General features: G+C 48.0%; 2 long non-coding RNA genes across 2 annotated transcripts; one reads left to right on the forward strand and one right to left on the reverse strand.

The window, feature by feature from the left end:
• Nucleotides 1-611: 611 nt before the first annotated feature.
• Nucleotides 612-3,379, reverse strand: LOC121816030 (uncharacterized). Its single transcript, XR_006058196.2, has 3 exons — nt 3,207-3,379; nt 2,428-2,962; nt 612-1,222 (listed from the first exon to the last, which is right to left on the reverse strand). It is a non-coding gene; the product is annotated as an uncharacterized LOC121816030 (long non-coding RNA).
• Nucleotides 3,188-12,601, forward strand: LOC132658719 (uncharacterized). The gene is made up of 2 exons (XR_009598684.1): nt 3,188-4,036; nt 10,800-12,601. It is a non-coding gene; the product is annotated as an uncharacterized LOC132658719 (long non-coding RNA).
• The last annotated feature ends 1,308 nt before the right edge of the window (nt 12,602-13,909 follow it).

A 13,909-nucleotide genomic window follows, 5' to 3' on the forward strand; every position in this document is an offset into this window, starting at 1 on the left:
ATCAGAACCAAGAGTTTTGACGTAAGAGAAGATTCATATAAAATTAAAAGGTTATATTAAAATCCTATAGCCTTAACTTTGAATTGGATGTATTAGTATAAAATCCTGACTTTTCCCCTCTTAACAAGTGTATATTTCTCAGCCCCACCCCTACAAATGCAGAGACAATGAAGTAGCAATGAGCACCCCTAGCACCCAGGCCATGGGTCATTACCTTTCCCACTAGAAAGAACCAGGATGTCTCACAGAAGCAGCAGCTTCCAAGCACAGAGCCTGAGATGGACAAGATGAGTCTGGGGTATCTCGTTGTGCTAGATAGTAGAGAAGCCACCAAAGGCTGGTGAGTGTCCAGGAAACACTGGCTCCAATCTGAGGGGGACTCCCTAGGCTAGGATGGAGCACTTTCCATCCTGGTAGAGAACTGTGACCACCACTGATTAAATATATAAAATATATAAACATGTTAAATACACTAAAATATAACAGTAAATTATATTTTAAACACATCAAGTATAGAAAAATCCATGAGGTAGTACTGATACTTAAAAAACAATATTATTTATACTTGGAGTTTGTTAAGGTGCAAACTTATCACTCTGGAAACTGGTATATAAGAGGAAAGATTAACCATTTATTCTGCCCCTCTTGTAGAAACTGTATTTTAGGGTAAACATTCATTCAGTTCAGTTCAGTTGCTCAGTCGTGTCCAACTCTTTGCGACCCCATGTATCGCAGCATGCCAGGACTCCCTGTCCATCACCAACTCCCAGAGTCCACCCAAACTCATGTCCATTGAGTCAGTGATGCCATCCAACCATCTCATCCTCTGTCGTCCCCTTCTCCTCCTGCCTGCAATCTTTCCCAACATCAGGGTCTTTTCAGCTCTTCACATCAGGTGGCCAAAATACTGTAGTTTCAGCTTCAACATCAATCTTTCCAATGAACACCCAGGACCAATTTCCCTTAGGATGGCCTGGTTGGATCTCCGTGCAGTCCAAGGGACTCTCAAGAGTCTTCTCTAACACCACAGTTCAAAAGCATCAATTCTTCTGCACTCAGCCCTCTTTATAGTCCAACTCTCACATCCATACATAACCAATGGAAAAACCATAGCCTTGACTAGACGGACCTTTTTGACAAAGTAATGTCTCTGCTTTTGAATATGCTGTCTAGGTTGGTCATAACTTTCCTTCCAAGGAGTAAGCGTCTTTTAATTTCATGGCTGCAACCAAAAAAACAACCATTATATAAGTGAAATATTTATAGAAAATTTCATCTAATAAATGAAGAATGGATAATACACCACTTTGCACCCCTGAATGAAATCATAGAACTAAAACAATGTCAATGGATGGCTTTAAAACATCCACCGGAAAGCCTGGCAGGGAATTTGATGATATAAAATTAAGGCTGGGACCAACTGAACTCAATGATCAACCTTGTCCTCACTGTAAGCTTACAAGACTGTAAGTTCATGGACCTCCTATTGTGATTCAGAGAAGCGCACACCACCACCCAAGAAATATTCTGGCCAAAAGCATGTCCACTGAAAAAAAAAGCACAACCTAAATGTTGAGAATTATGTTTATTCAGCCGGCATGTTTAGGGAGAGAGCCTCTCAGATAAAACTGGAAAAGGAAATGGTGAACCCAGCATATACGCCAGGATATATAGGAATTTTTGCAATAACAACACGTAGTGAGAACAAAAGGTTACTGGTAATAAAAGAAAAACAGATATCCCCAGTTAAGGAATTTAGCACTTTTCTAGGTATGGGAAGATGTAAGTCTGGGCTCACTGAAATCATTCCTCAGCTCTCTGGGGCCAGGATCCTGTGTTTTCTCATCCTGAGTTTCCTCAAGCTGCACCATCAGGGGTGGCTGCAGTCTGATGGCTACTAGATAGTGGGTATTTCTTGTTTCCTTCCTGAGTTCCCTCAGGGCTCACCAGCAGCTGAACCCGAAACTAATCAAGTTTCTACATCTAACTAACAATTTACAGGAAATGCAAAAGTTAGAGAAACAAGTAAAACAAACTGCTCAAGGAAGCAATAAGTCCAGTTCAGAACAGGAGATGCTGCACAGGAAAAACAATTTTTTTTTTGAGGAGAAGGGACTGCCATTATAGAGAGAAAAGAGGCAAAACAACCAATGGTGGGCCTTGATTGGATTCTGTATCAAAGAGACCGGTTGCAAGAAAACATTTTTGAGAGGGCCAGATAAGTTTGAATATGGACTAGGTCATATCAGAGGCTTCTTATTGACTTGATTAGGGTGCCAGCAATGAGGCAGTTATGCTGGAAGAGAAAGGGCCTCCTCAGCTAAAGAAGCTCACTGAAGGGCTGAGCAGTGAAATGACATGGTACCCTGGATTTGCTTCAAAACAGTCTAGCGAAAAGAAAAGAAAGGGAAAATGCTCTGCGGTGACCTCAGTAGGAAGGAAATCCAGGAAAGAAGGGATCCGTGTATTCATGCAGCTGACTCACTGTGCTGTACAGCAGAGACTAACAACGTTGTAACGCCAGGCCAACTGAAAAATAAATGAATACATAAACAAAAATTAAAGAGTAAACACTTCCCATTTCAGTCAAAAAAAGAAAGAAAAGGAAGAGAGAAATAAAGACATGAAAATACAGAGCTGAAAAATTTGCAAAATGTTGAGAAACACCAAAGCCAGGAAATAGGAATACTGGGATTCCTTATGTTTGTGTGCATTTGACGCCCCTTCAGCCGCAGGGTCACCTCCGCCCCCAGCCCCGTCCCTCAGGCGCCATCGTGCGAGGAGGACGCCGCGCGCCCCCAGGTCAGCAGGGGAGCAGGTCCGGGCGCGCCCGTCCCAGGAGCGGAGCGCAGGTCTGCTGGCGGGGCCTGCTCCCCGGAACCCGGTCGTCCCCGTGGGTTTGGGTGTGAGTCTGCGAGTCCTCTCCTGCTCTCTGCTCTTCCCAGTGAACAGCCCGGCTCCGCTGCACCAAGAAGAGGAGGGGGAGCTGAGCGCTGCCGGGAGGCGCGGTGTGTCAGCTCCGCGCCCGGGGCGTCCGTGCAGCCCCGCGGTGTGTGGGCCCCGCGCCCGGGGCGCCCGTCGGGCTCCGCGCGCACCCCGCCCGGCTCCCCGCCCGGCTCCCCGCCCGGCTCCCCGCCCGGCACCCCGCCCGGCACCCCGCCCGGCCCCCCGCCCGGCTCCCCGCGGACAGCGCCCGCCTCTCGCACTTTTCAAAGGAGGACCGCGGCTCTCGAGCTCCGCCCGGCGCTCGCTCCGCCGCGGCAGTGCGCACCTGCGTCTCGGCTCACAGGCCGTCTGCCCGGCTCTGTGCAGACTCGCGCGCAGGAGGAGCCCGGTCCCGCCTGACGCCCGGAGCCTGGAGCCGCCCGGGCCCTTCTCCGGCGCCGCCTCGTGGCGCGCACGGCAGGGCGGGCTCCAGGGCCGCCGGCTCCTTCCGGCGCAGGACCTTCTCAGTGGCTCAAAGCCAGCGCTCTGACTGTTCGAGTCTCCGTTTTCCAACTTGCCGAAACCTTTTGTAGTTCAGGACCTCGAGGAAACATTTCAGACGGCTGAGGGACATGATGGATTCCCGAGGTCAGGTCTGAAGGCCACAGACTTGTCTGGACCGCGCATCCACCGTCAGGGAGGTCTCGCGGGGTCTGTTCTGCTCCAGCCTCCGGGGGTGTGGTCGTGGGGCACGTTTCTGTTGACCAAGAGGAGATCCGAGCCTCCCCTCGTGGTGGCCCCGCAGGGACCGGTCCCCTGGAACAAGGGCCGAGGGCTGGGGCTGCTCCGGGCGGGACCGCCTGCCTCTCTGCACAGAGCTGAGTGCAGAGATTAGACAGACCCCCAGAAACGCGGTATCCTGGGCGGGGGGTGTGGGAAGCCCCTCTCCCGGGGCCGTTGGCAGCCGGTCACAGGGAGAAGGAGTGAGATGCTCTAGGAGAAGCAACAAGGCCTGAGGTTCGCAGCCTTAGACAATTGGAGGCCACGATTTTCTTAGAGCTGCGTCCCAGCATTGATGTTGGCAGGAAGCTGAGTCCCGCCCTGGCTGGAGGTGAGTCACTTTCCCTGGAGGAAACCCAGTGCCCCAAATATTCCTGCGCTCTGGGAAGAGCACAGACAGCCGCTCCTGTGACAGGTGACTAATACTTACTTTTATAAATTAAACTGCTGAATAAACTATGTCCTGTCCTTTCCCCCTACGGGAACAAATGCACATCCACACAACCCAGAGAGCCAGGTGGGACAGAGTCCTAGGACTCCTGAAAGTCCCTCTGGATGGGCCAGGACAGGAGTGCGGGGGTCTTGGCTGGCTCCCCCTCCCTTTCGTCATACCCTCCAGACCACACATCACTCCAAGGGTCTCCTATGCACCTCCACGGAGACAGTGTGCTTTCTTCTTGGTGATCAGCAACTCTGGGGTCACCAGGACCCAGAGAATGATCAACAGGGAAGAAGGGACACAGGTCTGGCCAGAGAGGAGACACCTCTCCCCCTCCCCACGCAAACACAGGCCCTGGGAAGGACCCCTCTTGCCTGCACAGCTGAGACAGGCAAACTCAACTGAATCTAAAGGTTGAGCCCTGAAACCTCCCTGGGTTGAGTGGTGGCCCAGAAAGTAGACTAACCCTAATCCAGCTGGGTGGAAACAGATTCCCATGAGAGATGTCTCAGCCCTGCTACTAGTCAACAGAAAAATGTAAGTTCAGGGTGTGCACACGTGTGTGCGTGTGCATGTGGGTATACAAGCACCCATATCTGTGTGCTCCAGGTGTGTGTGTGTGTGTGCACGCACATGTGTGCCCAGGTATATGTGTGAGTGTGGGTATACATGCACAGATCTGTGTGCAGGGTGTGTGTGTGAATATGTGTGCATGTGAGTGTGTGTGTGTGTGATTCCCCTTGAAATTCCAGGCTTCTTTCCCATTGCTGAGTTGTGTGTCACCGGCTGCCTACACTGGCCCAGGGGACACTTGGCACTGACCTCTTCAGTCGGCCTGCAGCCTGGTTCTGTGTGAGGCCTCGATCACGGCCACCTGCAGACTCTTAAAACAAGAGGTTGACAGACATTTCTGTCCATTTTCTGGACCCTGCTGTCTGCAGTCTCTAGAGTAAGTTGAAAAACCTTTTAAACTGCATCTAGGGGCCTGCAGCAGCCCAGGTCTGTTATTTGAGTCTCTCTTTTTATCCTATAGAAGGACTTTACAAAGGATTTTCACCCCTCACCTCTTCTGGTTTAATTTGCAAACCACACTGTGCTATGAACCTAGTGTCCAGATGCTTTCACCCGATGTGGGAGGGGAGGCCTCAGAGCGCAGAGTTCCAGGGCAGGCCCAGGGGCCGACCTAGCCCACCTGCAGCCATGCCCCGCTGTGGTCCACACATCAGTTGACCAGAAACATGCTTTGCTGCTTAGAGGAAACTTATCTACAAATCTACATGCTCACTAAGAGACTTTCTAGCACATTCCAGAGAGCCAAAGGCATGAACACAGACCTGCCCAGACCTCTCCCTCCTGCACTGACCCTTCACCCTCACAGAGGTGAGCTGCTCTTCTCTGGACCCAGGGGCACCTGCTTCCTCGCAAGTGGGGTGAGGCCCCACAGACGTGCCCAAAGGGAGTGTCCTGGGCACTTTGCCTGATGCAGCAGTTTTGAGCTGCTCCTCTTAGTGGGGAAAGTGGCCCCATTCCTGCTGGGGTGGAGACTTCAGGGCAGAAACCCCAGGCGTGAGGATGACTGTCATTCCATACAACAAGCCTGCGACCTTATATGGAACGTGAAATTGCAAAGAATGTAAAAAACATGCCCTTGCCTTCGGTGACCTTGCTCTGCCCTTGACAATATACTCCTCCTCTGTGAGCCTGGGCTGAGATCACTTTCCACTTCACTTTAAAACTTGTGCTACCATAATTACCCACCCAAGAAACAGACCTTTCGTTCACACATGGTCAAAGGGGAAAAAATACAGTTTCTGGTATTCCTGGAGGCTGTTTAACAATGAATGTAATAGAGAGCTCACCTTCCTCCAGCTCTTTGGAGCTAGTGTAGGTCTGTTTGGCTATTTGACTGTGGGAAAAGCTGACTGTCAGCTCGAAGACCATGATACACATGGGTCAGTCTCCTCTGTCACTGTTACCTGTGCGTCCTTGGGACACGAGTTCTCCTGGAAAGGAGAGGCCAGTAAGAACCAGGTCATTCTGGGTCAGAGAAATGGAAACTGTATCCTGAGGGGTTTGATGTGAAACTGCTCCTTCCCCAGGCTGAATTTAGAGGTGCACGCTCTAGTTTCCATCTAAATAAAGTGGATCTCCCAGGAGGCACTAGTGGTAAAGAACCCGCCTGCCAATGCAGGTGACATAGGACACCCGGGTTTGATCCTTGGGTTCGGAATCCCCTGGAGGAGGGCACGGCAGCCCACTCCAGTGTTCTTGCCTAGAGAATCCCCATGGACAGAGGAGCCTGGCAGGCTACAGTCCATGGGGTCACAACGAGTCGGACATGACTGAAGTGACTTAGCACGTAGCATGAAGAAGTTTCCAACTGCTGCCAGAGGCTCGGTCCTGGAGGCAGGAAGTTTCCAGATGAAGGTGTAGGTGGGTTTGTTTTCTCCTGAGGCCGCCATCCTTAGCGTGTGGACACCACTCACCTGCTGCGTCCTTCTCGGCCTGCCCCTCCTCAGGCTCTGGGGTCTCCTGCTTTTCTTCCAAGGGCACCAGGGCCCCACCCTCAGGGGACGACTTTAACCTAATCAGTGTTTTATCTGCCTCTTCCCCATAGACAGCCCCATTCTGGTCTCTTCAATCTTTATTTATTTATTTTTAATTTTTGGCCACACCCTGCAGCATGTGAGATCTTAGTTCCCTGAGCAAGGATCAAACCTGCTGTCTCTGCATGGGAAAGCGAAGTCTTAACCACTAGATCCCCCGTCAGGGATGTCGCATTCTGGTCTCTTCAACGTGAGGGATTCAACATACAAATTTTGGGGAGGGGACACAATCCAGTTTATAAAGTTCATTCATTTTTGGTGTTTTTTTTGGTTTGTTTTTAAACCTGCTCTTACTTTTTATTGATTTTTTAAAAAGTAGAAGTACAATTGACTTACAGGATATTACTTTCAGGTGTACAACCTAGTACTTTGCTACTTGGCTGATGATAATGGATCATGTTGCTGTTCAGTTGCCCAGTCATGTCCGACTCTTTGTGACCTCATAGACTGCAGCACGCCAGGCCTCTCTGTCCCTCACCATCTCCCAAAGTTTGCTCAAGTTCAGGTCCATTGCATTGGTGATGCCATCCAGCCATCCCATCCTCTGATACCCTCTTTTCCTTCTGTCTTCAATCTTTCCCAGCATCAGGGACTTTTCCAATGAGTCAGCTGTTCGAATCAGATGACCAGAATACTGGAGTTGCAACTTCAGCGTCAGTCCTTCCAACGAGTATTCAGGGTGATTTCCCTTAAGTTTGACTGGTTTGATTTCCTTGTTGTTCAAGGGACTCTCAGGAGTCCATAATGGATCATACTCCATATAGAAAAATTATAAAATATTGGCTATATTCCCTATGCTGTGCATTGCATCCCTGTTAGTTATGTTTCATATCTGTTTCATACCTTGATTATCTGTTAGTAGAATTGAGTGTTGATTCTGCCCCTGGAGGCTGGTTTGGAATATTTCAGGAAGTTCCTCGGGAGAAAAGTACCATGTGGTACAGCTGGAAGCACTTCCCCAAAGAGCGTGTCCCCTCACTGTTGCATATTAACAACCACAATGTACTATAATAGACAGTAATAGGAATAATGGGAATAATGAAGATTAACAATAATGAGGACCATGATGAATGTTGGAGGGAGATTGCTTATTATATTAATGATGGTAATAAACCTATAGCAAAGGGGATGAAGGGACAGGCTTCCCTGAGTGCGTGACAAGGTCGTGATATAAGTCCTCGGGGCAGCAGAGGTCTAGATTTAACAGGGAAATATGTTCTGGGGCAAAGCCTAGGAGCAGGAAGAGAAAGGAATCCATGTCCACAGGAGGGCATGGGGCACTAACCCTATTGCCAGCCATGGAAGGAGGGGCTTCTGAGCACAGAGAGGCTTGGTCCGGGACCCCCGCAGGACACCACCAGCTCTCTGGAGTGAGGACAGCTGGCTGGCAGGGCGGCCGCCTCCTGGGACATGCAGTTCCCATTTCGTTTTCCCCACCCCGCTAATCGCGGCTGAATTCCGACCATCTGCCCTGACTGGGCCTGCAAGGGTCTGAGTCGAGACTGCCTGCTCTGGCCACAGAGAATGGAGGGTGTTGTCCTCACAGCTTTCTGAGCTGCAGGGTGATGGGGCCCACACTCCCCAGGGGACTTTACCAGTCAGCGCACGCAGAGGGTGATGCATCAGCAAAGTGCCACCTGTCTCAAGGTGACACCCTCCCTCATGGGGCTGACCACAGGGATGGAGGTCCAGCCCTGGACATTTTGGTCTGACTAAGGACACACACGAAGGGCCATGTAGGTGCAGTGGTCGCTGCATGCTTGGCCAGAGCTTGCTGTCAGGCTGAGGTGAAGCCGGGCTTCCTGACTGCATGGATTTCGTCCTCCTCATCCTTTCCCAACATGTTTATCTTGAGATCACTCCCGAATAAATACTCAGCACATGAAACTTCATCTCCTCTGCCCTCTGGCATCTAAAACTATGACAAAAGTGATAAGATTCCAGGGAAAATTGGACTCACAACAGAAGGAACCAACTTCTGCTCAGCATGGAAATAACATGAAGACTGATGGCATCTCATGAGACTTGAATTTTGATCAGACATGAGCTTTGCTGGCAAGAATCATGTCTGTGAATTAATGGGGAAAAAACACAAGATTGTTTGAGGTGGGGAGAAATGCTAATAAGCTCTACCCTCAACCTGGATTAAAGAGGGTATGAGAGGGAAACCATTAGAAATAAAAGGAATCCAAATTGTTTGCTTATCTTTTTTTGTTTCATTTCAAATTTCAGGTTGGGTGATGCCATAACATATTTAAATGCCAAGAGGAGGGTTCAGAGAGAAGGAGCGGTTTAAAGTATATATCATTGGTTTGCAACTCATACAACTCAATGTCAGAAAAACCAAACAAACCAAATAACAATTGAGCAGAGGTCTGAACAGACATTTTTGTAAAGAAGAAATACGCTTGGCCTCAGGCACATGAAACGATGCTCAACAATGTTAATCAAAGGACTAGAAGTCCAATCCACAATGAGATTCCACCTCACACCTGTCTGGGTTATCATCAGAATTCTACGGCTAGCAGGTGCCGGCTAGAGAAGGGAACCCTCTACCCTGTTGGTGGGAGTGCTAATTGGTGTAGCCATTGTGGAGAACAGTATGGAGGTTCTTCAGAATACTAAGCAGAGCTACTGTGTGATCCAAAACTCCTCTCCTGGGTAAAATCTGAGGAAAGGAAAACATGAATTCTAATAGATACAGGCGCCTCTCATGTTCACATTGTATTGTTTACAAAAGCCCAGATGTGGAAGCACCGCAGTGTCCACCTGTGGATGAACCGATAGTACCCTCCAGTCCAGCCTTGCTGCTGCAAATGGCAAACTGCTTTCATGTCCATGGCTGAGTAATATTGCATATCACGCCAAGTGAGATAACTCCGAGAAAGACAGATACTGCGTGTTGCCATTTATGTGTGTAATCGGAAATAAAATAAAACAGAAACACACAGATAGAGACTACAAAGTAGTGGTTACCACTGGGGAAGGGGACCTGGGAGGGGCAAGTTAGGAGTAGGAAATTAAGAGGAACACACTGCCTTGTATAAAATAAATGAGCTGCCAGTATATATTACAAAACACAGGGACAATACTTTACACTAACTTTAGCGGGGCATAATCTATAAAATACTGCATCACAATACTACATCTGAAACGAATATCATACTTTACCTCAACTATCTTTAACAACTAGATGAAAATACAATACAGTGCATGTGTTTTAAATCATAACATACGTTCTGATGTGCCAGGAGAGAATAGGGAAAACACAGGTAGAGAAATGAATTCCCGAGTGATACGAAAGGCAGCTCCTTTCCTTTTATGTGGGAGGTGGCATAAATAATGAATAACCCTGCAAGAGTTCCTTAAATCTTGTGGTGGAAAGTGTCCACTCCCAAAATGATCTATTTCATTTAGGAGATGGTCTACACAAAATCTGATGAACCATAAGGGAACAGGATTAGCCCTTGGAGACTGAATGGTAATGGGGAAAGTTTAAAATATTCTTTTTTAAAAAAATTAAAATATAGTGGATTTACCTTAATATACTAGCTTCAGATGAAATTTCTTTAATGAACATGGGAGATGGAATTGAAATGCATGAAGTAATAGGATTCCCAGGGATTATATGAGGTATAAGCAGAATGTCCTCAGATACAATGAAATACTATGTACTCTGGTTTAATTTTTTCCACTTGGGAATCAGGAACTTTTAACTTAAAGAACCATTGCCACACCAGTAATATTTCTACTCCAACACAGAAATCAACTGTGCATGGCATGGAAGTAAAATAAATTACAATAGTTTACTATGCAGGAAAAGTTTTTGTTGACTTCCCCACTAACCAAGAAATTGAGTATAAAATTGCCTTCCCGTTTTCTGTGCACAGTTAATAAAGTTGTAACATGTTCTTGAAGGCCCTGTGTGGCCAGTGCTCTAATGAGTCATGCTCTGCAGTCCAGCAGTAGGTCTTATATGGTCACCTCGTTGTTTATCTTTCAAGTGTTCATAGTCCTTCATCTTGCATTTTATTTTTAATTTCTCCCAGAGAATCCCAGCTTCATTTCCCCAGAATCCCAGTGTGTCTGACGTCGTGCTGGTTTTGAAGACATAGTATGGTTCCCGGTGCAGAAAACGCACTCAGGTGGATGAAGAAGGAAATGATGGCTCTTCTCACTGTCCCTGGACAACGCCATTACATCCTTGCCCTTCAGCATGCCTAAGGGTTATACTTTCCTATCAGTTTGGAAAACCTAATCAAATTGAAGAGGGTTCCTGATCAGGTGAACCATCGCTAGATTGGACTATAGGCTGTTATTCAGGTACAAAAGGGAGTCAAACAGGCAGAGGGATGCACTTGTTCAGAGAAGAAGAAGCTGGACTGCTTGGGACCTTGAAGAAAGAGAAATCGGCTGCTTGCTGTGGAGTCCTCAGAATTCATTTGGCTTCACCAGCTCCTGCAATTTGGGGTTTTGGTGAGTCCTCCAAACTGAGATAGGGGTGTGTTTCTTTCCCTTAAATGTTATGTGTTATCTGTCTCTAGACACTGGTGTCAAAGCAGCCTCTTATGGTCTCTGAATCATACCGTGTCAACATTTTCTTTGCCACTCTCATTTCCAAACTTTGACTGTTCACATCCCTTTTTTTCAGCTCCAACACTGTTGTCTTAAATCTGTTTAATTATTTCATCTGCCTAACTGAAGATCCTAGCCATGTGCTCTCCAACGCAGCCCCATGTGGCTGGAATATTTGAATTCATGCAACCGAATAGCTACATTCCACATCGTTGGTAGCGCCACCCAGACTTCAAGTCCTTTGTCACAACGCACGTGTGGCACAGCAGTTTCTGTATCACGCAGCGCTGGGATCGAGCATGCCCTTCGTCTCGGAAAGTTCTACTGGCTGTTGGTCTCCATCTGATGTTTTTACTAATTTGTTTCTAAATACTTCATTTTCTGCCTCTCTGAATTACTCTCCTTTTATGGGTTTCATCAAGCAATTTTCTTCATTTCTATGTGACTTGAGATAGATGTTTATGTTGAAATAATTATTTCAAGATGGAATGTCTCTTGAAATGTCTCCACTGGTGTGACTGCCCTTTCGCATATGACTGGAGTTTCCTTCGATATCATAGGAACTTACTTGTTCCTCTTATCAGTAGAAGGAAAATTCTAAGAGTGAAAAAGAACATGTCACTTCACTCTGAAATTGTCTTTAAGTCAAAATGAAAGGCAAAGCTTGATTGGTTTTCCCAGACAGACCCTCATGATCCATGGGGTTGCAGAGCTGGACACGACTAAAGTGACTTAGCAAGCAGGCATGGACAGTCCATCCCAGGGATAATCCAATCAGTGATTCCGTCACTTTCTTGAGTGGATTCTGGGGTTTGTGCTTTGTCCTAGACACTTGACTCCTCTCCACAGTTAGCAGAGGCATGGATCCAGGAATTCATTTCTGGTGGGAAGTGACCCCGAGGCTTCCCCTTTGATCGTGACGGGAGGACTGGAGAGCAGCAGCCTGAGAGCGAGTGTCTTCAGGGAGATTTCTGTTTCCAGACAGAGGGGGCATGGTGAAGGGATCGACTGCGGATGTGTGGAGAGGTTCCTCCCAAACTGGGTGATAAAGGTGAAGAGAGATGACAGGGAGCTTCTTCTGATTATTCACGTTAGAGGTCGTATTACAGGTAAACCAGGGAGACCTTTGTTTCCCCAGAGGAATCTGATCACAGGACACTGACTGAGCAAAATCAAATGCAGCTGCTCCTTCCTCTATGCAACTCGGTCATATTAAAGCTTCTGGAATCTCTGGGTGTCATTTGTAAATTGGTAAATAAAGCAATTTCTTCCTAAACCTCAGTTTTTCCATATTTTTGAACATCCTTGATCTAGAGAACTGCAACAGTCTATGACAGGAACCCCGTGACTCCTGGATGCCGGCTACATTCTGGTCCAGAGGATGTTAAGGATGAGGCTGGCCTGATAGGTGCTACGGTCCCTCCAAATGGAATAAGTCCTCAGTCTAACTCCACCCTAAAAGAGGTCCTAGGGTAATTGATATCCACATCCATGGGGAACAGAACTAACCTCAGGGCTGAGGGAGAGCTGGAAGGCAGTGTGTTTCCAGAGGACTGCCAGGGCTGTTGGAGAAGCACTGTGGGCGCATAAGGCAGGAGATGATCTGGGGGCCTCCAGAGCGCTTACCTACAGCAGTAACCACCATCCACTCTGGCGAGAGTCAGGGTCCCCGAGGGCTGGAATGAGGGAGGACACTGAGCTATTCTGGGTGCCATGGGCTGATGAACAAAGTCAGTGCTTAGCACGTCCTTATTTGCAGACTCTGACTTTCTGTGTTAGCAACCGCAGCTCTAGCTCTTCACACAGGATCTGGGAGAGAAGAAGCTGCATAGTATTCCCTGGACGCACCACCGGTTCCCGAGTGCTGGGCTGAGGCTACACCCAGGTGAAGGTTGGGGGCTTGAATTCAGGTGGGTCTGGCAGCACAGGACTGGGATCTCGTGGCTTCTCCATCCTCAGGTTGGCCTGCCTAGTGCCTGAGAAAGGCTCCTGGTGACTGAGCTGTTGAGCATGGAGCCCCTGGTGAGGAGGGGTGCTTCCTCCTGACGCTGCACCCAGTCCCCATCCTTCCTCAGCTCAGCCGCCCACTCTAGACAGCGGGAGGGCTGCTCTGTCTAAACCAGAACATCCTGATGTTTTAGGAATCGGTGACATTTGAAGATGTAGCCGTCGACTTCACCCAGGAAGAGTGGAGCCTGCTAGACAAGTCCCAGAAAAACCTGTTCAGAAATGTGATGCTGGAAACGGTCACCCACCTGGTCTCTGTAGGTGAGTCTGTCAACAGGGATGTGCCTGCGCCTGTGTCCATTCTGTTCATTCACTCACTGAACGAGCATTTAGAGCAGCTTCCCTGTGTCCCACTCCAGCTGCTCCCTGATTCTCTGCTAGTCCTCCTAACTACTTAAAGGAAGACATTCCTTTTCATGGCACTTTTCATTACCACATTGAAAGGTTATCTTGGCCAGGTTTCATATATTTACTTATACTTAGTGTCAACATTCAGAACAGGGCTGGGGATTCAATGGACATTTTAATGCATAAATAAAAGGATCAAATATTTTAAAAAAATAATTCTTTTGTTCCA

Source organism: Ovis aries, chromosome 26, assembly GCF_016772045.2.
Source record: "Ovis aries strain OAR_USU_Benz2616 breed Rambouillet chromosome 26, ARS-UI_Ramb_v3.0, whole genome shotgun sequence".
NCBI classification, from domain to species: Eukaryota; Metazoa; Chordata; class Mammalia; order Artiodactyla; family Bovidae; genus Ovis; species Ovis aries.